General features: G+C 34.1%; 1 pseudogene; it reads left to right on the top strand.

Annotated features, from left to right (window-relative positions):
- Nucleotides 1-26,982, top strand: part of LOC111275741 (putative terpene synthase 2) — a 49,765-nt pseudogene that overhangs the window by 663 nt on the left and 22,120 nt on the right.

Genomic DNA, 26,982 nt, shown 5'->3' with positions numbered 1-26,982 from the left:
ATCAAAAAGATAAATTTTGATCTACAAAAAATCAAGTTGGGTCCGGGAGTTGGTTACGTGTGGGGAAGGATTAGCACCCCCACAATGCCCATAAATTGGTACCATTTAATTACGCGCTATTTTTTGTGTTAGATAAAAATAGTTTTAATTTGAAATTTAATAATAATTCCCTTCATTTTGGAAAAATAAAATTTTGCTAAAATTTTTATTTAAAAATATTGAGAAAATCTTTAAGTTAAAGAATTACCTAAAATTCTCCAACATCTACGCATAATTTAAAGTAACTCTTTTTGCTTAAGATTTAACACAATAATCCTTAAAATGAAATAACACTCTTTATAGAAAATTGTTGGTGACTTTCCAACATCTAGGCAGAGTACCAAGAATTATTTCTTTCAGAATGTTACTTTTATTTTATTTTGTAATATCATAATTTTTTCTTTTAAAAGTATTATTCTTTTTTATTATAAAATATTTTATCACCAAGTAGTAAATAAAAATTAAAGACAGAATAGTGCAAATAAATACTGATAATAACATGCTAACGTACGTATGCAAATGAATGTTATGTAGGATGAGATGCAATATTATGTAGGATGAGATGCAATTTAAAAGTTGAATTCTTAAATATAATGAGGCCATACCGACTCTCCAATGTCTAGGCAGAGCTTAGGTGCGATTGTTTATATTTAATATCTCAATTTACTGTTATACTTTTTATTTAATAATCTTATTATTAATGCGAATTAAGAAATTGTGTAAAAAGACTTAACGAAGTAAAATTTCCTAAATACCCCATCATTTAGGTGGCATTCGAGAACAAATTGCTTCAAATGATATTTTCACACGTGTCCTTAGAATTTTTAGGATTTTAGATTTTAAAGGGTTTTGGATTTTATGGGGGGTTTTAGAAACCTAGGATTTTGAAAATTAAAAAATAGTGTTTAAGGTTTCGTTTTTAAGAAAATACGAACATCTCTAAAAATCTCTGACCTCTAGGCGGATTTTCGAAACAAGTTTGATTTTAGTGATTTTTGAAAATTAATTAAAATTTCTCATATATTTATTTTTTATGAAAATTTATTAATAATAATTCCCCAACATCTAGGCGGAATTATTTTTAGAAAAATATTTTTTATTCCCTCCAACATCTAGGCAAGGAAAATAATAATAATAATAATTATTATTATTTTTATTGAGCATTTTTAATATATATTTTTAATCATTTTCATTTTTATTATTATTAAAACAATGAGACATTTATTCTAACAAATTTAGAAATTTATCTTGCAAGAATAAATAAAACAAAACTTAAAATAACAAAAATAATAATATAAAAAAAATTTTAAAAATACAAAAAAAAAATTTTTTTTTACCTGAACTGGATCGATCAACGGTCCGGTCAACAATTAGTTCGATTGGACCGAAAGGGGTTGGTTCGGCTTACAGTTCAGTCGAATCGACTGAGGAGCGATTTAGTTCGGTTTGATTGAACTGGCTCAGAACTGTTGGAGGATCCGGGTCAGCGGGTCGTTACGCGGATCCCGGGTTAGGTCACAGGTGCACACGGATCTTCCCTGGTCCAGACGATGTCGTTTTGGTTCTTTGTTCTGAAACAGCATCTTTTGGACAGTCGAGGCTATATATAAACAGCATCAGGAATAGGGCAAAGACAAAGACAACGATTTTGTCCGAAAGCAAATCGTGAACTTTTTTTTTTAAAACACAAAACAATTGGGATGACACCGCAAGTCAAAAAATAATTAATCGATCGAGATAACATGGCAAATCAAATTTATGCTCGAAAGTCTTACAGAATTGATTGGGATAACACCGCAAGTTGAAAAATAAGAAATCAATCGGGATAATACCGCGAATCAAATTTATGCCCGGAGGTCTTAGACATCATGCCTAGAGGTCTTACAGAATCATACCCGGAGGTCTTACAGAATCGATCGAAATAACACCATGAATCGAAATTATACCCGAAGGTCTTACAGAATCATGCCTGGAGGTCTTACAAAATTGACTTGGATAACACTACAAGTCGAAAGATAAAGAATCAATTGGGATAACACCGCGAGTTGAAATTATGCCCGAAGGTCTTAGAAATCATGCCCAGAGGTCTTATAGAATCGACTGGGATAACATCACAAGTCGAAAGATAAAGAATCGATTAGGAGAACATCGCGAATCGAAATTATGTCTGGAGGTCTTAGAAATCATGTCCGGAGGTCTTAGAAAATCATGCCCGGAGATCTTACAGAATTGACTGAGATAAAACCATAAGTCAAAAATAAAGAATCGATTGGGACAACACTGTAAATCGAAATTATGCTCAGTGGTCTTAGAAATCATGTCCGAAAGTCTTACAGAATCGACTGGGATAACACCACAAGTCAAAAATAAAAAATCAATTGGGATAACATCGCAAATCAAAATTATGCCCGAAGGTCTTAGAAATTATGTCAATTGGGATAACATCGCAAATCGAAATTATGCCCGAAGGTCTTAGAAATTATGTCCGAAGATCTTACAGAATCGACTTGGATAACATCACAAGTCGAAAGATAAAGAATCGATCGGGATAACACTGTGAATCAAAATTATGCCCAGAGGCCTTACAAAATCGACTGGGATAACACCGTAAGTCAAAAATAAAAAATTGATCAGGATAACACCGCGAATCGAAATTATGTCTGGAGGTCTTGAAAGTTGTGCCCGAAAGTGTTACAAATCTCAAAATCTTTGAATGCTTATCATAATCAGAGGCAATGAAACTTTAAAATTTAAAAATTTTTTAATCTTGAAAGTCGTGCATAGAGGCTTTTAGAGATTATGCCCGAAAGTCTTATAAATCTTAAAATCTTTCAATGCTCCTCATAATCAGAGGCAATGAAACTTTAAAATTTAAAAATTTTTTAATCTTGAAAGTCGTGCATAGAGGTTTTTAGAGATTATGCCCGAAGGTCTTATAAATCTTAAAATCTTTGAATGCTCCTCATAATCAGAGGCAATGAAACTTTAAAATTTTGAAAATATTTTAATCTTTAAAGTCATGCATAGAGGCTTTTAGAGATTATGTCCGGAGGTCTTACAAATCTCAAAATCTTTGAATGCTCCTCAGAATCAGAGGCAATGAAACTTTAAAAATATGAAAATCTTTTAATCTTGAAAGTCATGTGCAGAGACTTTTAGAGATTATGCCCGAAGGTCTTGCAAATCTCAAAATCTTTGAATGCTCCTCATAATCAGAGGTAATGAAACTTTAAAAATATGAAAATCTTTTAAAACATGGCTTTCACCTGATTAGAGATTTTTGAGACTCTAAAAGTCTTTTTTGAGGAAGGTTCCCTCTAAACAGAGGCTTTGAAATCTTAATTGAAATTGGTTCCTCTTAAACAGAGACTTTAAAACTTTAAAAACATGCCCCTTTTTTTTTATTTTTAGTATTTACAAAGTTGATAAATGCAAACATGATACAAATGTTTATTCTCATCAAATGATGCTAATGGAAATGTCGATGCAAATGTCAATGCCAACATAAGAATGCAAATGCTTGATACATTTGACCTTTTCACAATGCAAATGACAATGTCATTTTCATGTAGATGCCCCTACAAATACTTTTTCTTAGGATGTAGATGCCATGATGCAAATGCAAATTCTTCTTATGGTGTGAATGCAAATGTCTTATACAAATGCCAATGTAAGTGATGCAAATACGAATGTCTTTCTTGTGATGCAGATGCAAGCGAAGCAAATGCAAAGATTTTTCTTGCCCTTCTTTTTTTTTTTTTGAAAAATTTTTGTTTAAATTTTCATTGTTTCATTTTCACCCAAAAAATGATCTTAGAATTATGTACAAAATGCTCAAATAATCTTAAAAATTTTCAAAAGTGATAAAAAATTACCTCACATAAAGTATCTTTACAATTAATGAAAAATTTAGAACTCAAGACTTCTGAATCTATTGAAAGTTGATGATTACTATTTAGAAGGGTCATGGGTGAGGTAATTGACAATTCAATTTTTTTTCACTGGTGGCATATCTTATGTAAAGCTCGATGAGGTTGCAAGGATTTCTCTTGGGCTCACAAAAGAGAAAATTTTTTAAAACACTTTTTTTATTAAAAATGTGATACTCCAATGTGAGTCAAAACTAGCCATTACTTTTCAAACAAGATTTGAGAAGAAGATAAGGCTAATTTTTTTTTTTAAGAAAGGTCTTTAATGGGTACTGATCTTTCAAAAGGCTTTGTATCGAGACTTTTTATTTCAGATAAAACCTTGGAACTCTGAAATTCATTATAAAGCCTCAAAAATGACTTTCTAAACTGCCCTTTTCGGGTTTTCACCTTAGAGCTATATTTTTTTTTATCAATGAAAAATTCAACAAGTATATACAAATTCAAGGATATTGCTTTTCAATCCAAGTATCCACATTTGATCAAAATGAGCTTTTCAAGGTGTGTAATGTAGGTTGAGGTTAAGGGTTCTGAAAGAAATGATACATAGGCTCAAAATATGCTATTCAAGGTAATTAGGCTAAGGATCTTGAGGAGCATTCTCTAACTTTCTTCCTTTACTTTTTTTTTGAAACATTTGGCTTTAATCTCAGCAACTTTACTCACCTTTTTTTTTTTACCTTGAATTCTCATTTTCAAGGTACATATTTTCTTTTTTTTATTATTCTAACTGAAGCTTCAGATTCTTATCTCTAAGGTTTCTTTGTTTTGCCTTAGAAATACTTGACTTTATTTTTGGCTGTTCATTTTCTTGAATCTTGAAATTTCAATTGAAGCCTTGTTCATTTTTTACCCCAGACTTTCACTTCCGAAAGGCATATTAGTTGCTTTCAATATCAGATACTTTTCTTAAAGTTAATCTTAAATGTATCCTAATTTTCCCCCTAATGTAGAAAATGATCCTTGGCTAAGGTTTATTTTAGAACAAAAAATTTAATAGGCTCAAATGGGTAGCAAATGGATAATTTTTATGTATGAGAAGGATAGAGAAAGATGGCCATTCATCATTTCAAACATGATCACTTGGCTAGAAGAGCAAATCATTGAATATGTCCATTTTGTTTATTTTTTTCTCTTTTTTTTTTTACTTTTTTATTTTTTTATTTTTTTTTATGCCCCATTCTTTTTTTACTCAAGGTTCTAATGACGATCAAGTTGTATAGGATTGATTGCATAGTTCAAAAAGGCTCTTTGGGCTCCAAAATTTTTTGGCATTTTCTTGGAAAAAGGAAGAAAAAAGTATAAAGGTATGAAATAAATTGTCTTAGGCAAAAAAGGATTTTTTTTTCTCAATATGCCTTCAGACATGGAACAAAAGTTATTTAAGAAAAATGCTCAAGCGTTTTTGTATCCATGGTCATAGCAAAATTTTGACACACGTTGAATTATCAATTAAAAATTTGAAAGAGTATCTAATTTTTTAAATTCAAAACAAACTTTCAAAATTAATCTCTTTTGTTCTTTACCCAAGAAAAGGTTATTAGCTCTTTAAGGTCTGAACTCAAACTCACATTTCCTGAAAAGGTTATGGTTGATGAGTCCAATCATTTAAGTGATTAAGGTCATTAAACTATTTGAAAAGGTGTAGAAGTATTTGATGAGCTTTTTCTAATAGTAATCACCATTTCCTTTAAGAATCCTTCCATCTTTATTGCAAAATAAAACTTCTTTTTCTCTTTTTTTTTATTTTTTTTTAAAGTTACTTATGTGGGACTTTTATTCAAACAAATGCATAAAGAGAAAATTTCATGAAAAAGATCCAAAGTATTCAGTTTTTCCAAAATAAGTTAAATAACTCCTAGAGACACAATGCACATGTTATATATACATAGTAAATAAAGAAATCATCCTATCCTGATTTTCAAAACATGACACCTCCATTTTCATCTCAACTTCTCACATTTGACAATTGAATTAAGTCAACAACTTCCATTGTTCTATTACCTCCAGAGTCAGAATACCATTCTTGATAAGATCTTTAACCTTTTCTTTCAACTACCTATATTTTTTAGTTGAGTGGCCAATTACCCCCATATGGTAATCACACTTGTCATTGGGATTGTAACTCCTTGTTGATGGATTTGGTGTTGTTTTCAGAGGGACATGAGTGAGATATTGACCTTTTATTAGCAAAGGTAAAAGGTGAGAAATAGGGATGGACAATTTCTCTTGATCATTTTTTGGTCTCTTTCGATTCTTTGTCGGTCAGGTAGTGGATTCAAATGTAGGAACAAGATCATGAAAGACCATTTGAGGATAGAAATTTGCTTGAAAGCCCAAATGCTAGCTTGGTTGGCAAAGATATAGGTTTTGAGAGATATGGCTTATGGCAAGGTGATAGGGTTAATAAGCAGGGTAAAGATCGTACGGGATGAAGCTATTAGGTAGATGCCCCTCCATTGTGACTGCTTGCACCTTTTTTTATTTTATTTTAATGTACTTTTCTCTTCAACATCTGTTACATCTTTTAACTTAATCCTACCACTCTTGATTGCATTTTTTATAATTTCACCATAAATCACCATGTCCAAAAAGTTTTTAGAGATATTCCCAATCATTCTTTCATAATAGGAAGTATCTAAAGAATTGACAAACAGAATAGTAATTTTTTTCTCTGACAAGGGTGGTTGTACTTGAGCTGTTATGTCTCTCTATCTATGTGCATATTCTTTGAATGTTTCAGTTGATCTTTTTTTCATGTTCTACAAGGACAACCTATTTGGCACCATATCTTTAACATGCTTGTATTATGCTAGCAAGGCCCTCGCCAATTCATTCCAAAAGTAAATCTTACTTTGGTCTAACTGAGCATACCATCTTGCTGCAGGTCAGGTGAGACTATCTTGAAAGTAATGGATCAACAATTTATCATCATGAGTGTAGCCTATCATCTTTCGACAGTACATGGTAATGTGTATTAAAGGGCATTTCGTTCCATCGTACTTTTCAAAATCTGGGGCTTTGAATTTTGATGGAATAACAAGATCAGGTAGTAGACTAAGTTCACTGGTGCCAACATTCTCGTACACATCATGACTTTCAATTGCTTTCAATCTCTCTTTCAATAGATCATACTTATTTTTCATCACTATATCTTCTGATGGATCTGGCACCCTTTTCAATTTCTTCAATTCTTTATGATCATCCATATTAGGCACAGTAGTGAAGTCATAAGAAGTATGTCCAAGATTGACATTTGTCTGTACTGATGGTAACTTGGCAAAATGGCCAATATAAGGTTGATTAGTTGTTTGAGGTGTTTGTAACACATGGGGATCTTGAACATATGTGAACCCAGATGGATACAAGGGTGTCTAGATAGCTGTTTCCTCTCTTGTCCTGTGCGTCTTAACAACTCCTTTTCTTTTTGTCAATTTCACTATCATCTATTTTAATTCTGCCAGTTGTCTGTTCATGTTTTGTTGCATTCCCATAACTGTTTCACTGATCTCTCATTGGCCTTTTCTACTCTATCTATTCAACTGGCATCTTCATTTTCCATGATTCTGGTATTGACTCGAGTGCTATAAGTGTGTAGACTCAACTGACCTCGTTTCCTAGCATAGCTATCCTTGAACCTTTTATTAATTATCAAAAGTTAAAAATGCACAACATGAATTTTATTATCGAAAATCTTTTGCCTTTGAAGGTTTAACAAAAGCATATTCACAATCATCATCTTTTGTTTTTAACTAGCATAAAAAACAATGAATTCAAATAGATGATGCATGATGTGCAAGCCAAATTTTATTATTCTTAAGAAGGAAAAAACTCGAGTTCCATCATATATTCTGGTTGGGTTATCTAAAGACATTCTTTCTTCTAAAAAAGTTCGATGAAAGTATATTCACAACTGTCACTCTTTTTCACTGGCTCCAATTATTAAAAGTGGACAGAGGCATCAATTCATAAAAATCCAGGCCAAAAGAAGTTTTCATTCATTCTAAAAGTATCAAGTTTACACATAATAAACCATTCTAGGGCTGGGGCCAAAAAATACCAGACCTGCTCCCACTTCCCTTTGTCTCACCTAAAAAATAGTTGACTATGATTACTAGGGAGGATAACTTTTTACTTAAAAAACTTTTTATTCATCCTCCTGACCAACTTTACTATTGCCTATAGCACTGCCTACCATTTTAGCATAGATTAAATAAGAGTTCCTGTGAATAATTGGCTTCATCTTGGCATCAAAACTTAAATATCCAGTTTTCATCAATCCTTGCACCCTATGTTTCAAAGCTGTGCAGTCTTCCAGAGAATGGCCCACAATACCAAAATGGTATTCACATTGGGCGTTAGGGTTATACCATTTATGGAAAGGTGGTTTGCGAGGTTCAGCAGGGATAGGGGCAATGAGGTAGTTCCCTAAGAGCAGCGGGTATAACTCTATGTAGGACATGGGTATTGGATCAATAGGGGCTTTTCCTTTGGTGTTACCAGAGTTTTTCTGTCCTATGATTGGTTTGCTTTACTAAAAAGATGCTGGTATAATTGGTCTCGAGGTGAATTGAGAAACTCTGGGTTAAGATTGGGCTGATAAAGTGGTGATTGGATAGCATGCTGAACAAGCGATTGTGAAATGTGAGGTGAGGGATGTGAATTCAAGTGTGAAATTTTTGAAGGTTGCATGACACTTGGGGGCTTAATTCTAGGTGTTTGGAAATGAGGTTAAAAGTAGTCATAAGGAGGATTTAGGTACGGGTTAGGACTTGAGATAGTTGGTGATGGTTGTTTGAAGCCAGGTGACTCCTTATTGGAAATCAAACTCTTGAGTTCAATCATTTGCGAGGCTAATTCACCCATTCTTCTCTTGAGTTTGCCCAAGCTTTGATCACTGTTCAAATCAACCAATGCCTTAATATACTCTGAAAGAGTGCTAGAACTAACAAGAGTCGATTGATCTTAACTTGATGGAATCAAAAGTGACAATGATCCTTGAGGAGGAAGAAACTTAACTCCACCACTACCTTTAACCATTTCTATCAATTGAGCCATTTGTCGTTTCATCTCTCAAAGCTTAAGCCATAATTCCTCTTGATTCAACTCCAAAGCACTAATCCTTGCTTTCAATTGGTCTTTCATTTTTGCCATTCTAATTTCTACCAAGACAGACATTTTATTTCAGGACTTAGACCAAAAATTTTAGACTATTACCCTTATTGAATGAATATCGCAAAAATAAAGACACACAAAGTATGTTTATGAATACATGAACATGAGAATGTCACGAAATGCATATATGCCTATGACAATGGATTTTTATATGTACAAGGACGCAAATGAAAATTTTCATCAACCATGAATATGTATGCAAGGAATATAATGTTATATTGTAGGGATTGTGGAATATGAAATGCAACGTATGTTCCATACGACCCTATTATTCATGAATCTATATGTATGAAATGTTATGACATACCTGTCGTAATAGTTTTGGGACCACCAAAAGTAAAACGAGTTTAAAAATTGAAGAAAATAAAAAAAGGGGGGGGGGAGTCGCCACCAATCTTTGTTAGGGTGTGATTGGCCACCCAAAAGGTTATCCTTTTAATAAAACTATAAAAACGGGTTTAAAGTTTATCGAAAAGATAAATTTCGATTTACGAAAAATCAGGTGAGTCTGGGAGTCGGTTACGCATGAGGAAGGATTAGCACCCCCACAACGCCCATAAATTGACACCATTTAATTACGCGATATTTTTGGTGTTAGATAAAAATGGTTTTAATTTGAAATTTAACACTAATTCCCTTCACTTGAAAAAAATAAAATTTTGCTAAAATATTTATTTAAAACTATTGAGAAAATCTTTCAGTTAAAGAATTATCTTAAAATTCTCTATCGTCTAGGCAGAATTTAAAATAACTCTTTTCGCCTAAGATTTAACACAATAATCATTAAAATGAAATAACAATCTTTATAGAAAATAATTGTTAGTGACTCTCCAATATCTAGGCAGAGTACAAAGAATTATTTCTTTAGTAATGTTATTTTTGTTTTATTTTATAATATCACAAAAGGTTTTTTTTTTAAGTATTATTCTTTTTTTATTATAAAATATTTTATCATTGAACAGTAAATTAAAGAGAGAATAATGCAATCAGTTATCGATGATAACATGCTAACGTATGCATGTTAATGAATGTCATGTAAAATGCAATTTAAGAGTTAGATTCTTAAGTATAATGAGATCACCCCAACTCTCCAACATCGAGGTAGAGCTTAAGTGCGACTATTTATATTTAAGATTCCAATTTTATTATACTTTTTATTTATTAATCTTATTATTAATGTGAATTAAGAACTTAGTGTGAAAAACTCAATGAAATGGGGTTTCCTAAATACCCCATCATTTAGGCAGCATTCGGGAACAAACCATCTCATGTGAGACTTTCACACCTGTCCTTGAAGTTTTGAAATAGATTAAGGGTAAAATTTTAGGGTTTAAGTTTAGGTTGAGGTTTAATTAAAACGCGAACATCTCTAAAAATCTCCATCATCTAGGCGGACTTTTAGAGCAAGTTCAATTTTTTTATAATTTTTGAAACTAGTTAAAAATTTCTTATATATATATTTTTATGAATATTTATTAATAATAATTCCCCAACATCTAGGCGAAATTATTTGTATGAAAAAATATTTTTTATTCCCTCTAACATCTAGACAGAGAAAATAAAAAGCTTATTCTATTATTATTACTATTTAAACATTTTTAAAATATATTATTTTTTTATATTGTTTCCATTTTATTATTATTAATAACAATTAAATATTTATCCTAATAAATTTAAACATTTATGCATAAATATATAACAAATACTTAAAATAACAAAAATAATATTATATAAAAAAATTAGAAAATTCAAAAAAAAAAATTTTTTTACCTGAACCTGACCGGTCAACGATCCGGTCAACGGCGGTTCGGTTGGATGGTTTGGTTCGGCGGTTCGATTCGGTCTGGGAACGGTCTGGTTGGTTCAGCGATTCAGGTCGGTCCAGGGAGCGATTCGGTTTGGTCTGATCAAACCAGTTCAGAGCCGTTGAGAAGTCGAGTTAGCGGGTCGGTTACGCGAACCTCGGGTCGGGTCTGGGTTAGCACGCGGATCCTCCTTGGCCTAAACGACGTCGTTTTGGGCGTTTATTGAAACAACATCGTTTTGGTTATTGACAGTTTATATAAAAGTTAAAAAAAATGTTTTCATTCATTCCCTTCGTTCCTCAGAAAAAAAAACTCTTCTTTTCTCTCTTTTTTCTCTTTCTCCGACCAAACACAGATGGTCGACCGACCGTTCCTCCGTCGTCACCGTTGTCGTTTGCCGATCACCGGCCACCGTTACCAGTGGTCAAAAAATTCCCAGAAAACACTGAAATGTTCCCCTCGACCTCCTGAGTTCAGATCTGAAGTCCCTTTCACCAAAAAGTGTCCCCACTTCCCTAGATCTGCTAGTGAAGTTTCGATCAGATTTTTTTTTTTGTATTTTGACTTTTTATTTTTTTTGAAACTGACTTTGTTTTTTTTCTTTATGCAAGGGCTCTTAGCGTTGGGTTCCTCCCTGCGGGGAGGACTATTTGATTTTTTTTGTGGGTTTTTAGGTTTTTTTGACAGAATCTCCCCCTCCTTCTTTTCTGTGTTTTGGCTTCGCTAGGAGCTCTATTTATAGAGCTCCAACCATGTGTGTTTGGGGGGAAGGGCATGGGGCTCGACACGGGGTGTAAACACGAGCCCCATGCCTCTTTTATTCATTTCTGTCTTATTTGACATTTGTCAACGGGATGAATAATTAGAGGGGTGGAGGGTAGGGTATAGTGATCAGAAGGGTGGGGTGTAGGGTCTGGTGGCAGTGGTGCCAGGGATGGCAACACTGCCATCCTCGATTTTTTTTTTGTTTTCTGTTCTTTTTTTTGCATTTTTTTGTTTTGTATTTTGTATTATTTCTATATTTTGTACATTATTATTTTTATTTTTATTTATTATTTTGGGACGAAATTGATGTCTACAGCTGCTCCTCTTTGCACATTACTGATAATCAGTAATAGAGCAAAGACAAAGACAATAATTTTGCCAAAATCGAAACAAAATTTTTTTTATTTATTTACAGGTTAGGTCAAGTGATAAAAAAAATGACATCGTGTGTTGAAAAATAAAGAATCGATTAAGGCAACACCGAAAGTCGAATAATAAAGAAAGTGTCGAGACGACACTATGAGTCAAGAATAACAAGATAAAGATTGAACTTGGATTGAATCACAAGTCAAAAATGAGGAGATCGGGATTAAACCACGAGTAAGAAGATAACAACAATCGAGATTAAACTGTGATTTTAAATTAAAAAGATCAGGATTGAACTGCGAATTGAAGAATTAAAAAGATCAGGATTAAACCACGAATCAGAAGATAACAACAATCGAGATTAAACTATGATTTTAAATTAAAGAGATCAAGATTGAACTGCGAATCGAAGAATAAAAATGTCGGGATTAAACCACGAATCAGAAGATAACAACAATCGAGATTAAACTATGATTTTAAATTAAAAAGATCGAGATTGAACCGCGAATCAGAGAATAAAATGGTCAAGATTAAACCACGAATCAGAAGATCATAACAACAATCGAGATTAAACTACGATTTTAAATTAAAGAGATCAAGATTGAACCATGAATCAGAGAATAAAAAGGTTAGGATTAAACCACGAATCAGAAGATAACAACAATCGAGATTAAACTATGATTTTAAATTAAAGAGATCGGGATTGAACCGTGAATTGGAGAATAAAAAGGTCAGGATTAAACCACGAATCAGAAGATCATAACAACAATCGAGATTAAACTACGATTTTAAATTAAAGAGATCGTGATTGAACCGTGAATCAAAGAATAAAAAGGTCAGGATTAAACCACGAATCAAAAGATCACAACAACAATCGAGATTAAATTGTAATTTTAAATTAAAGAGATTGGGATTGAACCACGAGTCAGAAAATAAGAACGACTAAGATTAAACCGTAAGTCAAGAAGATATAAAAATGATCAGAATTAAACCATAAGTCAAAGATTAAAGATAACTATGACTGAACCGTAGGTCAAAGAAATAAAAACGACTAGGATTATATCGTAAGTCGAAAAGCTATAAGAATGATCGAAATTAAACCATGAATCAACTATTAACGATGACTAGGACTAAACCGCAAGTCAGGGAAATAAAAATAACCATAACTGAGCTTTGATTTGAGAAATAGGGGTTTGGGTACTCCATAAACCGACAGTTTGGTTTTAAGAATTATCTTAGAGGTAACATATTACCTTCAATTCCATCATATTTGTTTTGAAAAAGAGGACTTCTTTCTGATGTTTCATAAAGAAACCTTTTATGCAACTTACCAAGAGGTATGCGATGCATGTAATAATTGTGATGACTGAAAGGATAAAAATGCAACCAATGAATTATATCATGCATTTTCATCCAAGTTAATTCAACTTTTGGTTCAATTCTTTCAATCTTTAAAAGCCGCTTCCAATAGTCTTGTCCTTTTAAAATTTTCAATTTTCGACCAAAAATCTCTGTCTCATGGCAAACCCATCTGGCTTTTAGTCGCTCAAAAAAAATTTTTTTTATCACCTTTCTCTTTTTTGTCTTCAGTAATCAATCGATTTCGTTTCATTCTTTCTGCCCCCATATTACTATTTTTGTCATCTTTATATTGCATTCTCTTTTCGAGTGATGCATTGGTCTATTATGAACTTTATCAATCAATATCTTAATTTTAAATGATAAATGCAATGTTTTCTAGTTCAAAATTGAGTGTGAAACAAAGTCATTAATGGGACATTTTGGGTTTAGGAAGATAAAGATAAGCTTTTCGAGCCATAAAATTAGTTAACTCAAAAGCATTTCAATAACCAAATTATCAATTCTCTAGATAATGAACATTTAATGACCTTGGCCAGACCAAGTCTTTTCTAAAAACTCGTTATATTTGTGATCTTGTCGCCTGTGATTTCATATGACCAATCTTTGTCCCACATCTGTGACTAATGAGAACTTGCCCCCTAAAAATCATCTGGTGACAATTTACCCATTCGGTGCTACTCTTTCATTCTCTGAAAAACTTTCTCCAAGCTCTTTCTTCATTCAAGCCGCCTTTTCAGGTTTTCAGCTCAAATGACTCCCCTTTGATTCAAACTACCCTTTTTCGAGTTTTCACTTTGAATAACTTCCTTTTTTTTTTGTTTTTTTGTTTTTTTAAGCAAAATATTTTTTGACAATGTCTGAATTTATAGGGTTTGGTAATTCATCTCTGTCCATTTCTGTAAGGATCAGAGCTCCACTAGAAAAAACCTTTTTTACCACATATGGACCTTCCCAATTAGGCATCCATTTTCCTTTATTGTCATGCTGATATGGCAAAATCCTTTTCAAAACCAATTCGCCCTCACGAAAGCATCGGGGTCGTATCTTTTTGTCATGTGCTCGCATGATTCTTCTTTGATACATTTGTCCATAACTGAGTGCTGAGAGCCTTTTCTCTTCAATAAGATTCAATTGCTCGAAACGATCTTGAACCTATTCTACCTCATCTAATTTTGTCTCCATCAACACCCTCAGAGAAGAAATTTCCACTTCAATCAGTAGTACAGCTTCCATCCCATACACTAGTGAAAATGAGGTGGGCCCTGTGGAGGTTCGGATTGATGTTCTATAGGAAAGTAAAGCAAAAGATAACTTTTCATGCCAATCCTTATATGTGTAAGTCATTTTCCTTAATATTCTCTTGATGTTCTTATTCGCAGCTTCCACGCACCATTCATTTTTGAGCGATATGGTGCTGAATGATGATGGTTGATCTTGAACTGTGCACACAATTCTTTCATCATTTTATTATTTAAATTGCTAGCATTATCTGAGATAATCCTTTTTGAGAGATCATACCGACATATTATCTATCTTTTTATAAATCTACACACCATTGATCGCGTAATACTAGCATACGAAGCTGCTTCCACCCATTTTGTAAAATAATCGATTACCACAAAGATAAATCGATGCCCATTTAAAGCTTTTGGGGTTATAGGTCCGTTCACATCCATTCCCCACATGGAGAAAGGCCATGGTGGTGCCAAGACATGCAACGAGACTGAAGGGGCATGAATTTTATCTGCATAAATTTGACATTTGTGGTACTTTTTAGCATAATTGATGCAATCATTTTCCATTGTAGACTAGTAGTAACCAGCTTTCATGATCTATTTGGCCATCATAAGCCCATTAGCATGTGTTCCACAGATTCTTTCGTGTACTTCTTCAAATATCATTCTTACTTCCACAGTATCAACGCACCTTAGCAAAATCTGATCTCGAATTTTTTTATACAAGATTTCTCCATCAAGCATAAAGCCTACTGCTAATCTTCGAATGATCCTCTTATTATTTTTTGAAGCCTACTCTGGGTAGTTTTGATACTTGATATACTGTACAATGTCATAATACAATGGTTGTCGATCTATCTCTTCTTCCACATTTGAACAGTGAGCTGGTGAAACTTTCATTTGTACTCTAATAGGTTAGATTCCCACACCATTATTTAACTTAAACATCACTGCCAAAGTGGCCAAGGCATAAGCAATCTGGTTTTCTTCTCGAAGAACATGCTGAAATCGAATCTTTTGAAAATGTTTCCTCAAGCCAGCTATGTGCTTTTGGTATAATACTAGTTTCGATTCCCTAGTCTCCCATTCATGTTTTAGTTGATAAATTACTAAGATAGAATCCCCATATACTTCTAGTGTTTCAATTTTCTTTTCAATGGCCATCTGTAACCCCATGACACATGCTTCATATTCAACGACATTGTTTGTGTAATTAAAATCTAACTTTGAGGTACAAGGGTAATAATTTCCTTTTAGGTATATTAGCACTGCTCTAATGCCATGCCTCATTATATTAGATGCCCCATCGAAAAACACTTTCCATACTTCTCTTACAAGCTCTTTATCTTCATCCTACAAGATTGCCATCAAATCTTCATTTGAAAAGTCAAACTTCATAGGTTCATAATCTTTTATAGTTCGATCAGCAAGAAAATCAGTAATTGCACTCCCTTTTATAGATTTTTGTGTCACATACACAATATCATATTCTAAAAGCATGACCTACCATCTCGTTAGCCTGCCTGATAAGGATGGTTTTTAAAACATGTACTTGAAAAGGATCTAATTTTGATATTAGCCACGTCGTATGGTAGAGCATGTATTGTCTGAGTCTACAAGTAGTCTAAGCCAGGGCACAACATATTTTTTCTATTTGGGGGTACTTGGCCTCGTACTCCGTAAACTTTTTACTCAAATAGTATATAGCATGCTTTTTCTTACCAGTTTCATCTATTTGCCCCAATACACATTTCATCTATTTTTCTTGAACCGTTAGATATAAAATCAATGGTCTTCCTGCAACTGATGGAACCAACACCGGTGGGCTTATCAAATACTTTTTAATCTTTTCAAATGCATTTTGGCATTCTTCATCCCATTCACCAGGATTACTTTTACAAAACCTGAAGATTGGATCACATTTCGAGGTAAGTTGAGATATGAAGTGAGAAATATAATTCAATCGCCCCAAAAAGCCTCTCACCTCCCTTTGCGTGCGTGGTGTTGATAATTCTTGAATGGCTCAAATTTTATCAAGGTCTACTTTTATACCTTTTTCATTGACTATAAACCTTAACAATTTTCTAGATTTAACAGCAAATGTGCATTTGGCTAGATTCAACTTGAACTGGTATCTCCGTAATCTTTCAAAGAGCTTTATGAGATTATCAACATGAATTTTCTCTTTTTGAGACTTAGCTATCATATCATCAACATATACATCTATCTCCTTATGCATCATATCATGAAAGAGAGTAACCATCGCTCTTTGATATGTGGCACCAGCATTCTTTAGCCCAAAAGGCATAACTTTATAGCAAAACGTGCCTCACATTGTCACAAATGTAGTTTTTTCCATATCTTTACGAGCCATTTTGATTTGATTGTAGCCAGAGAACCCGTCCATGAATGAAAAAGTGGAGTGCTTAGCAATGTTGTCCACAAGGGTATCAATATGTGGCAATGGAAAGTTATCCTTTGGGCTAGCCCTATTTAAATCTTGATAGTCCACACACATTCTAACTTTTCCATCTTTCTTGAAAACTGAGACTATATTGGCTAACCATTCAAGGTACTTGGCTACTTCTAAGAAACTAGCATCAAGTTACTTTTCTACTTCTTCTTTTATCTTCAGTAACATTTCTGGCTTCATGCATCTCAACTTCTATTATACTGGTCGCCATTCTGGTTTTAAAGGTAGCCTATGCTCTACTACCTCTGTGCTAAGTCCTGGCATATCCTGGTAAAACTATGCAAATACATCCATGTACTCTTACAGCAAATTCACTAATTTTTGCTTCTTAATCGGTGATAATGAAGTATCGATCCTAACTTCTTTCTTGTTCACCATCTCTCAAATTTAATGGGTCAGTTGATTCCTGGTAGGGTTCTATAATTTTCTCTTTTGTTCTATCCATTTCAATAGATCATGCGAAAAATCATAGTCTTCTGAATTAACATCGTTATCAAGCTCGCTAATGTAAGTCAAATTTTTAAAATCAAACTCGATGTTATTGCCTTGGTCATCCATAATGTTCATTATTAGAAAACCTGAAAATGGGTATAATCACAAAGAAATATATATTGATCTTGGCAAAGGCAAAGAGAATGGTAATAAAAGAAAGGAAAAATGAAAAATAGAGAACACGGTATAAATGAAATGCATTGCATTCATCATTTTATTAAGACAATGAAAATAAGCCCATACACTTAACCTCCATATGCTCTTGGGCAGAAGCAATTGGAATTTTTGAGTTTAAAGGTTCAAGGATAATAAACACGGTACATAATTCTTTGAGTCTTCTAAAAAGGAAAAAAGATCTCTTCCTTTTGCATGACTCTTTCATCCACTTCCACTTGAAGTCGTGAGAAAGCTTCCTCTAATCCCATTACCAGTCTTTCTTGTTCAACTCCTATCGACCCAAGATAGATATGCCGGACTGAACAGAAGGTTTCATACAAATAAGGGAACATCATTTTCCCATCAATCAAATCTTGTCCTTTGAGGCGTGCCATTCTTTTTTTTTGCTCTAGCATTACATTCTTCTTATCAACAGTCGTAGGCTTATAGCCTAACCCCTATCTTTCTTTGTTTTCAATCGGGCATGGAGCTCTTGTGATCCCTTGTAGAGTTTTTCCTAAGCCTTGCCTGACTCGCCAACCTTTACCAGCAATCTGCTTAATTAACATATTCGTAGCTTTTGACAATTGAGGGATCGATATCCTTGACCCTTCTCTTACATAAGTAGCATTTGCTACTTCAAAAGCTCTAAAAGAACATTTAATTACTTCTTCTACTGTCTCAACGTAGGGAGGTGTTAAGGTTATTGTTACCAATAAGTCCTCTTCACCATCCACACAGACTTGTTTTCTTTCTATGATGAATTTTACCGTCTGATGTAATGATGAAGGTATAACTCTGGTCGTGTGAATCCAAGGTCTTCCAAGTAGACAACTATATGCTGGAGTTATGTCCATTACTTGAAATATGACATTGAAAGTACAAGAACTAATCTATAATGGGATCTCTATATCGCCAATTACCTCTCTACGTGCCCCGTCAAATGCTCTTACAATCATATGGCTATTTCACATGTGAGAGGGATCCACTGAAAACTTTGACAATGTTGTTAGAGGTATAACATTGATAGATGATCTATTGTCAATCAGCATTTTGGCCATAGTATGAGACTTACACTTGACAGTAACATGTAAGGCTTTAACACTACCACGTCCCTCCGGAGGTATTTCATCATCATTGAAGCTGATAAAATTTGAGGCTATAATATTCCCAACCATGTGGTCTACCTTCTCAAAAGAAATGTTATGCTCGACATAAGCTTGGTTAAGCACTTTCAGCAAAGCATTCTTATACGGCTCAAAATTCAGTAGTAGAGACAGTAAGGAAATACAAGCTGACAGTTTATTTAACTAATCCACCACACTGTACTCACTGTGTTTGATGATCTTTAGAAACTCACAAGCTTTTTTTTTTTATACAAGTTTGTTAACTTGAACTTTTGAGCTTACCACCGGTTGAGAATCTTGGCTTTCCCTTGTGGCTTCTTCTTTTATCTTGCCTTTCCCTTTTTTGACCTTTTTTGACATTTTAGGAGTGTAAATTCGATCACTTCGGGTCATTCCTCTTATTCCCATTATGTTGGTGGTATTCTTCACGCTTGGATTATTCGAGGTCATAGTAGGCCCTCATATCACTACATCATAATCATATCACCATAGGACTGCTTTGTTGGTCTGATAAGGGAATGGACTAGGGACATGAATGGTCATTGATGTCTTGGAAGAAAAGATAGTTTTCTCAGTTAGGGGCTCTGATTTCTCATCATAGTAAACAGTGAGGGGTTTAGGGATAAAAGACTTGCTAAAATGCTCGTCACCCACTGTATTCACACTATTTCCATCATATTCATCATAGAATTCAATGATGGCCTTATCCATCAAGCTCTGCAATGTTTGCTTAAAGACCTCACAATTTTGGATCGAATGTCCAGTTGTTTTCCCATGGTATTTAGAAAAATGGTAAGGGTCTTCATGACTGCCATTGTCATCCAAAAATAATGGTTGAATCATGCCCGTCTCATACAAACAGTCGTACATCCGTTTAAAAGGGGTCCTTACTTTATCCGTGCATCTTTTGATCTTCACATATTTTCCTTTACCCACCATATTGATTTTCCCTTCGGTGTGATCCGATAAAGGGTTTCCACTGACGCTTGGCTTGAATTTAGTATCAAAAGACAAAAGCCCATCATTTATCAAACCTTGCACCTTGTGTTTAAATGCCGTGCAATTTTCAGTAGAGTGTCTTGTAACTCCGTAATGATAATCACACTTGGCGTTAGGGTCATACCAACTTGGGTTAGGTGGTCTCAATGATTTCGCATAAGTAGGAGTGACAAGGTGGCCTCTCGTTAATTGAGGGTACAAATTGGTGTAAGACATGGGAATTGAGTCAAAATGAGGTCTTTCCCGATTATTATTATTCTGTGAGTTTCTTTGATTGTTGTTTGGGTAGGTTGGTCGGGTAAACGGTCGAGCTGGAGGTGTAGAGGTGTAATTGGATGGTTGAGGGCTAAAACTTGGTCTGGGTAGCAGTTGTTGGGGTGCTCGATAATGGTATGGTTGTTGAGAGATTTGGTTTATGGCAGGGTAGTGTCGTAACGATTTTATGTCCGCCCGACGAATTTGGAAACGAAATAAAAAAATAACGGAGTCGTTACCAATCTCTTTTGGTTAGGTGCGATTGACCACTTACTAAAACATATCCTTTTAAAAAAATTTTAAAATTTATTAAAAAGATAATTTTATGGTCAGCGAAACAGTCTGGGTTCAGGAGTCGGTTACGCGTGGGGAAGGATTAGCACCCCCACAGCGCCCGTTAAAAACGGTACCAATTAACAACGTGTTATCCTTTGATTTTGATAAAAATAGTCTAATTATCGGTGTTTGAAAAATAATTTCCTTGATTTTTTTATTTATTAAAAAAAATATTCTAGAGAAAAATAAATTAAAACCTTTTTATTGAAATAATTCTTAAAATGTTCCAGTACGTTGGTAACATTAGAAGAACTTTTTCTCACCTAAAGATTTCTTAGGCATCGCTTCTCGGAATACCTTAGAATCTCATCCTCGGAGGCTCGAATTTATTTTTCGTAAGAAATTATGTCATGCATGCTATGCAAAATGTTTCAATGTTTATGCACACATTTTATTCTCATTTGTTAGAAATTTTATTAATTATTTTATTAATTTTTTAATTTTAATTGAAATTTTGAAGAAAAAGGAATTTCATTATATTGAATATTTTCTATAAATATTTCAATATGCTGTTACTGGGAATACCTTTGAATCTCATCGTCGGATAAAAATTTCCTTTTTCTACATTTTTTATTACTTTAGTGTTATTATTAAATTTATTTTTATATTATTATTTTTAAAGTTTATTCTAAAAATTAACATAATTATATAAAAAAATTAACCATAATTTCATCATTTAATCTAATAAATATAAATATTTTAATATGCATAAATATTAATAAAATAATATATAAAAAATAAAAAAAAAAATTTACTTGAACCGGACCGGTCAATGGTCCGGTCAACGCGTGGTTCGGCTCGACGATTCGGCCTGGCGATTCGGTCTGACAGTTCAGCTCGATCTGGGTGGTTCAGCACCGATTCAGTTTGGTTAGGACGGATCAGTTTCGGTCCAGCCAGACTGGTCAGAAGCCGATTAAGGAAGCAGGTAGTCGGATCGGATGCGCGGACCCTGGGTCGGGTCGCGGGTTGACGCACGGATCCTCCTTGGCTGAATGGCGTCGTTTGGCCCTATGCTCAAAACGACGTCGTTTTGCTTTTAATGTTTTCTATAAATAATTGAAAATTTTTTTCTGTTCATTCGTTTGGTTTTTCAGAAAAAAAAAGGGAAGAGAGCTCTGGGGAGAGCTTGTCGGCCGATCGTCGGACCACCGTGCCGACCGTCGTCTAAGTCACTGTCGGCAATCGTTGTCGGTGATTTTCGGTCACCGAAAAATGTGAAAATTCTTCTGAAAGTTCTCTTCAACGCGATTTTTCTAGATCCGGTGTCTTTTTTATCAGAAACAGCCCGATCGACGTAGATCGGGGCTCAAAGTTTCGATCTCTTTTCTTTTTTTTTATTGTTTTTTTGGACAAAATCGACTGATCTTTTTTTTATAGGTGGCTTTTTTGGCGCTGGGTTCCCCTGCTTGGGGACTATGATTTTGCTTTTTTTTTTTGACAAAATCTTTTTTTCTTTTTTTTTTACCGTTTTTGCTTCGGTTCTGCCTCCCTTCTCGTTTGCAAATAATAAGCTCTATTTATAGAGCTTTTTGGGATTCAAATCCCAGATCTTCTGGGATTCAAATCCCATTTTTTCAACTGACGATTTATGCTTGTCATGCGTGATAGGGCAGCTTGTCGATCGGCCGTTGGTAGCTAGCGACAATTATTTTAGACTTTAGGGATTGTGCATTTAATGCACTAGATTTGAACCAGATAAGGAAGAAAAAGATGGGAAAAGGAAGGAGGAAAGAAAGAAAAAGAAAAGAGAAGAAGACAAATGTAAAAAATGAGAAAAAAAAGAAAAAATAATAATAAAAAAATGGTGTTTATAGTTGCCCCTCTTTGCCTATTTCTGTGAATCAGGAATAAGGTAAAGACAAACAAACAACCATTTTGCTTGAAAAGATGAAACATTGAGAAAAGAGAAGAAAAAAAATTTGTTTTTATTTATTTATTTATTTTTTTTGGTTCGATAGAAAAGGACTCCTCTTAACAGAGGTTCAATTGATATCTTTGAAAGTTTAAAAAGGCTCCTCTCAGCAGAGGCTAACAACTTTAAAATTCTCTTGAAAAAGCTCCTCTCAGCAGAGGCTTAATAACTTTAAAATCTCATCTTGGAAAAGTTCCTCTTAGCAAAAGCTCAACAACTTTAAAATTTTCTTGAAAAAGCTCCTCTCAGTAGAGGCTTAACAACTTTAAAATTTCATCTTGAAAAAGCTCCTCTCAGCAGAGGCTCAACAACTTTAAAATTCTCTTGGAAAAGCTCCTCTCAGCAGAGGCTCAACAACTTTAGCAGAGGCTCAACAACTTTAAAATCTCATCTGAAAAAGCTCCTCTCAGCAGAGGCTCAACAACTTTAAAATCTCTTGAAAAAGCTCAACAACTTTAAAATCTCTTGAAAAGGCTCTTCTCAGCAGAGGCTCAACAACTTTAAAAATCTCTTGAAAATGCTCCTCTCAACAGAGGCTCAACAACTTTAAAATCTCTTGAAAAAGCTCCTTTTAGTAGAGGCTCAACAACTTTAAAATCTCATATCATGAAAATGGCTCCTCTCAGCAGAGGCTCAACAACTTTAAAATCTCATCTTGGAAAAGCTCCTCTCAGCAAAGGTTCAACAACTTTAAAATTTTCATCTGTTTTCAAATTTGAGTTCTCATCTTTGAACAAGTAAATTTTCTCTTTTGAATTCTTTTGTTTGATCATTGTCTTTATCAAAATCTTGTTTTTCATTAAGAAATGGAAAATTTCTATCTTTGTTACAACTTCTCATGGATGCATGTACTGAGTGCTCTAAATGCAATGCATGTAATGCAATCAAAATTATGCATTGTAGTAAAAAGGTTCTCAAAATCTCTCACTTTTTGCTTCTTTTATTTAAATTCTCATATGACCAATCTGTTTTTAATATCTGACAACAATATTTTTCTTTTTCAAAAATCTGTAACATCAATGTCTTGTCATGCTTTTTTCAAATAAATATCATATAAGGATAAAAGAAAGGATAGGTATTGTCTTCAAAGAAAAGAAAGGATATGTATTGTCTTTAGTGTTTGAGTTGAAACAAAGGTGCCCAAATAATGATCACAAGATAATCATGAACAAAATATTCCCAGATTTTTTTTTAAAACTAAATCAGATGACTTCTTTGATCATTCAGAGTTCATCAAAATACACTTGCCCCTGTGTTATGAGATTTTCTTCTGATGATGCTTTTGCTTTATATCCAAGCCACTTTTTCAGGTTTTCAGCTTAGATAACATTTTTTTTAAGCAAAATGTTTTTTCACAACATCTGAATTTATTGGAGTAGGTAAATCACCTCCATCCATCTCTGCCAAAATCAATGCCCTACTAGAAAAGGCCTTTTTCACCACATACGGGCCTTCCCAATTTGATGTCCTTTTCTCCTGATTATCATGTTAATTTGGAAGGATTCCTTTTAGCACTAAGTCTTCTTCCCTAAAGCAACAAGGATGAATTTTCTTGTCATGTGCTCTCATTATCCTCTTTTGATATAATTGACCATGACAAAGTGCTGATAATCTTTTCTCTTCAATGAGGTTTAATTGCTCTAGCAATTTCGAACCCATTCTGCTTCCTCTAACTCTATCTCCATCAAGACTCTTAGTGAGGAAATTTTTACTTCGACCAGTAGCACAGCTTCCATTTCATATGCCAAAGAGAACGGGGTGGCCCCAGTAGACGTTCGGACTGATGTTCTATAAGCATGCAAAACAAAAGGTAACTTATCGTGCCAATCTTTGTAAGTTTCAATCATTTTCTCCAGGATTCTTTTGATATTCTTATTTGCAGCCTCCACTGCCCTATTCATTTTTGGACGATATGGTGTCGAATTACGATGACGGATCTTGAACTGAGTGCATACTTCATTCATCATTTTGTTGTTCAAGTTTTTGGTATTATCAAAAATAATTATCTCTGGAAGCCCATATCTACAAATTATCTCTCTTTTTATGAACTTACATACCACAAATTGGGTTACAATAGCATATGATACAGCTTCTACCCATTTGGTGAAGTAACCAATCATCACAAAAATAAATCTATGCCCATTCGAAGCTTTTAGAGTGATGGGACCAATGACATCCATGCCCCACATAGAGAATGGCCACAGAGGAGCCATAACGTGTAATGTTGATGGTAGAGCATGAATCTTGTTAGCATAAATTTGACATTTATGACATCTCTTAGCATAATCAATACAGTCACCTTCTAATGTCAACCAATAATAGCCAGCCCTCATAATTTGTCTAGCCATCATATGACCATTTGCATGTGCCCCACAAATTCCATCATGCACTTTTTCAATAATCTTCTTTGCTTCAGCTGCATTTACACATCTTAAGAGCACTTGATCTCGACCTCTTTTGTAAATGATATCTCTATCAATGAAAAAACTCATAGCTAATCTTTTGATAGTCCTCTTATCATTTTTTGTTGCATGTTCTGGGTATTGCTAGATTTTAATGTATTGCATGATATCATGATACCATGGCCTCCCATCAACTTCTTTTTCAACACCTGAACAATATGCTGGTACATCTTTTACATCTAGCTTGATGGGTTAGATTTCAGTATTTGCATCTATTTTAATCATTACAGCTAGAGTAGCCAGTGCATCTGTAATTTGGTTCTCTTTTTTGGGTAGATGCTCAAACTGAACTTCTTTAAATTGCTTGACCAACTTAGAGATGTATTTATGGTACCGAATCAACTTAGAGTCTCTTCTCTACCATTCACCTTGTAACTGATAGATGACTAGAGCTAAATCTCCAAATACGTCTAACACTTTGATTTTTTTTTCAATTGCTGCTTGTAGACCCATAACACAGGCTTCATATTCAGCCACATTGTTTGTGCAATTAAAATTTAACCTGGCTGTGATGGGGTAATAATGTCCATCAGGAGATATCAAAATTACCCTAATACCATGACCCAAAGCAATAGCAGCTCCATCAAAATACATCCTCCATGATTTTTCAACAGGTTCATTTTCTTCAATGGCCATCACATCCTCATCAGGAAATTCTAATTTCATTGGCTCATAATCTTTGACTGTATGATCAGCAAGGAATTCAGCTATTGCACTCCCTTTAATAACCTTTTGAATCATATAAATGATATCATATTCTAAAAGCATAACTTGCCACCGTGCTATTCTTCCTGTCAATGAGGGCTTTTCAAAGGTATACTTAATATGATCCAGTTTTGTTATGAGCCAAGTAGTGTGATAAAGCATGTATTATCTAAGCCTTCGAGCTGTCCAGGCTAATGCACAATACATCTTTTCTAATGGTGAGTACTTTGACTCATAATCAGTGAATTTCTTACTCAAGTAGTAAATTGCTTGTTCTTTCTTATCAGTTTTATCTCTTTGCCCCAGCACACATCCCATTAAATTTTCATGCACTGTCAAGTACAAAATCAAAGGTTTTCTTGGCATCGGTGGCACCAACACAGGTGGATTTGATAAGTATTCTTTGATCTTATCAAAAGCTTCTTGGCATTCGTCATTCCATTCTCCAAGATCATGTTTTCTGATAAGCTTGAAAATAGGATCACACTTATAAGTAAGTTGAAAGATGAAGCAAGCAATATAGTTTAATCTCTTTAAGAAACCTCGCACTTCTTTTAAGGTATGAGGAGGAGATAAGTTTTGGATGGCTTGTATTTTATCTGGATCAACTTCAATTCCTTTTTCACTGACTACAAAGCCTAATAGTTTTTCTGATTTGGCTCCAAATGTACATTTGGCAAGATTCAACTTTACTGAAATCTTCTCAACCTATCAAACAGTTTTTTAAGATTGACTATATGATCCTCTTCTTCTTGAGATTTTGTAATCATATCATCCACAAACACTTTTATCTCTTTATGCATCATGTCATAAAAGAGAGTCACCATTACTCTTTGATAAGTAGCACCAGCATTTTTCAACCTAAAAGGCATAACCTTATAACAGAATATCCCCCACATGGTCACAAATATGGTTTTTTTCATATCATCTTAAGCCATCTTGATCTGATTATAGCCTGAGAAACCATCCATAAAGGAAAATGTGGAGTGCCTAGCAATATTATCCACTAGAGTATCGATGTGAGGTAAAGGAAAGTTATCCTTAGGGCTTGCCCTATTCAAGTCTCGATAATCGACACACATTCTCACTTTTTCATCTTTCTTAGGAACTGACACTATGTTAGCTACCCATTTAAGATATTTTGCCACTTCTAAAAATTCAGCATCGAATTGTTTCTTCACTTCCTCTTTAATTTTCGGCAGCATCTCTGGTTTCATGCACCTTAGCTTTTGCTGCATTGGCTTACATCCTGGTTTTAAAGGTAACTTGTGCTCTATAATATCAGTGCTGAGTCTCGACATATCCTGGTAAGTCCATGCGAACACATCTACATATTCTCAGAGCAGCTCTTTTAGCTTCTGTCTTTTAGCTAGTAAAAGAGATATA

This window comes from Durio zibethinus, chromosome 25, assembly GCF_047325235.1.
Source record: "Durio zibethinus cultivar Kanyao isolate XHJ-2024 chromosome 25, ASM4732523v1, whole genome shotgun sequence".
In the NCBI taxonomy this organism is placed as follows: domain Eukaryota; kingdom Viridiplantae; phylum Streptophyta; class Magnoliopsida; order Malvales; family Malvaceae; genus Durio; species Durio zibethinus.
The sequence above is the reverse complement of the archived record's forward strand: the minus strand, read 5'-3'. Positions and strand labels throughout refer to the sequence as shown.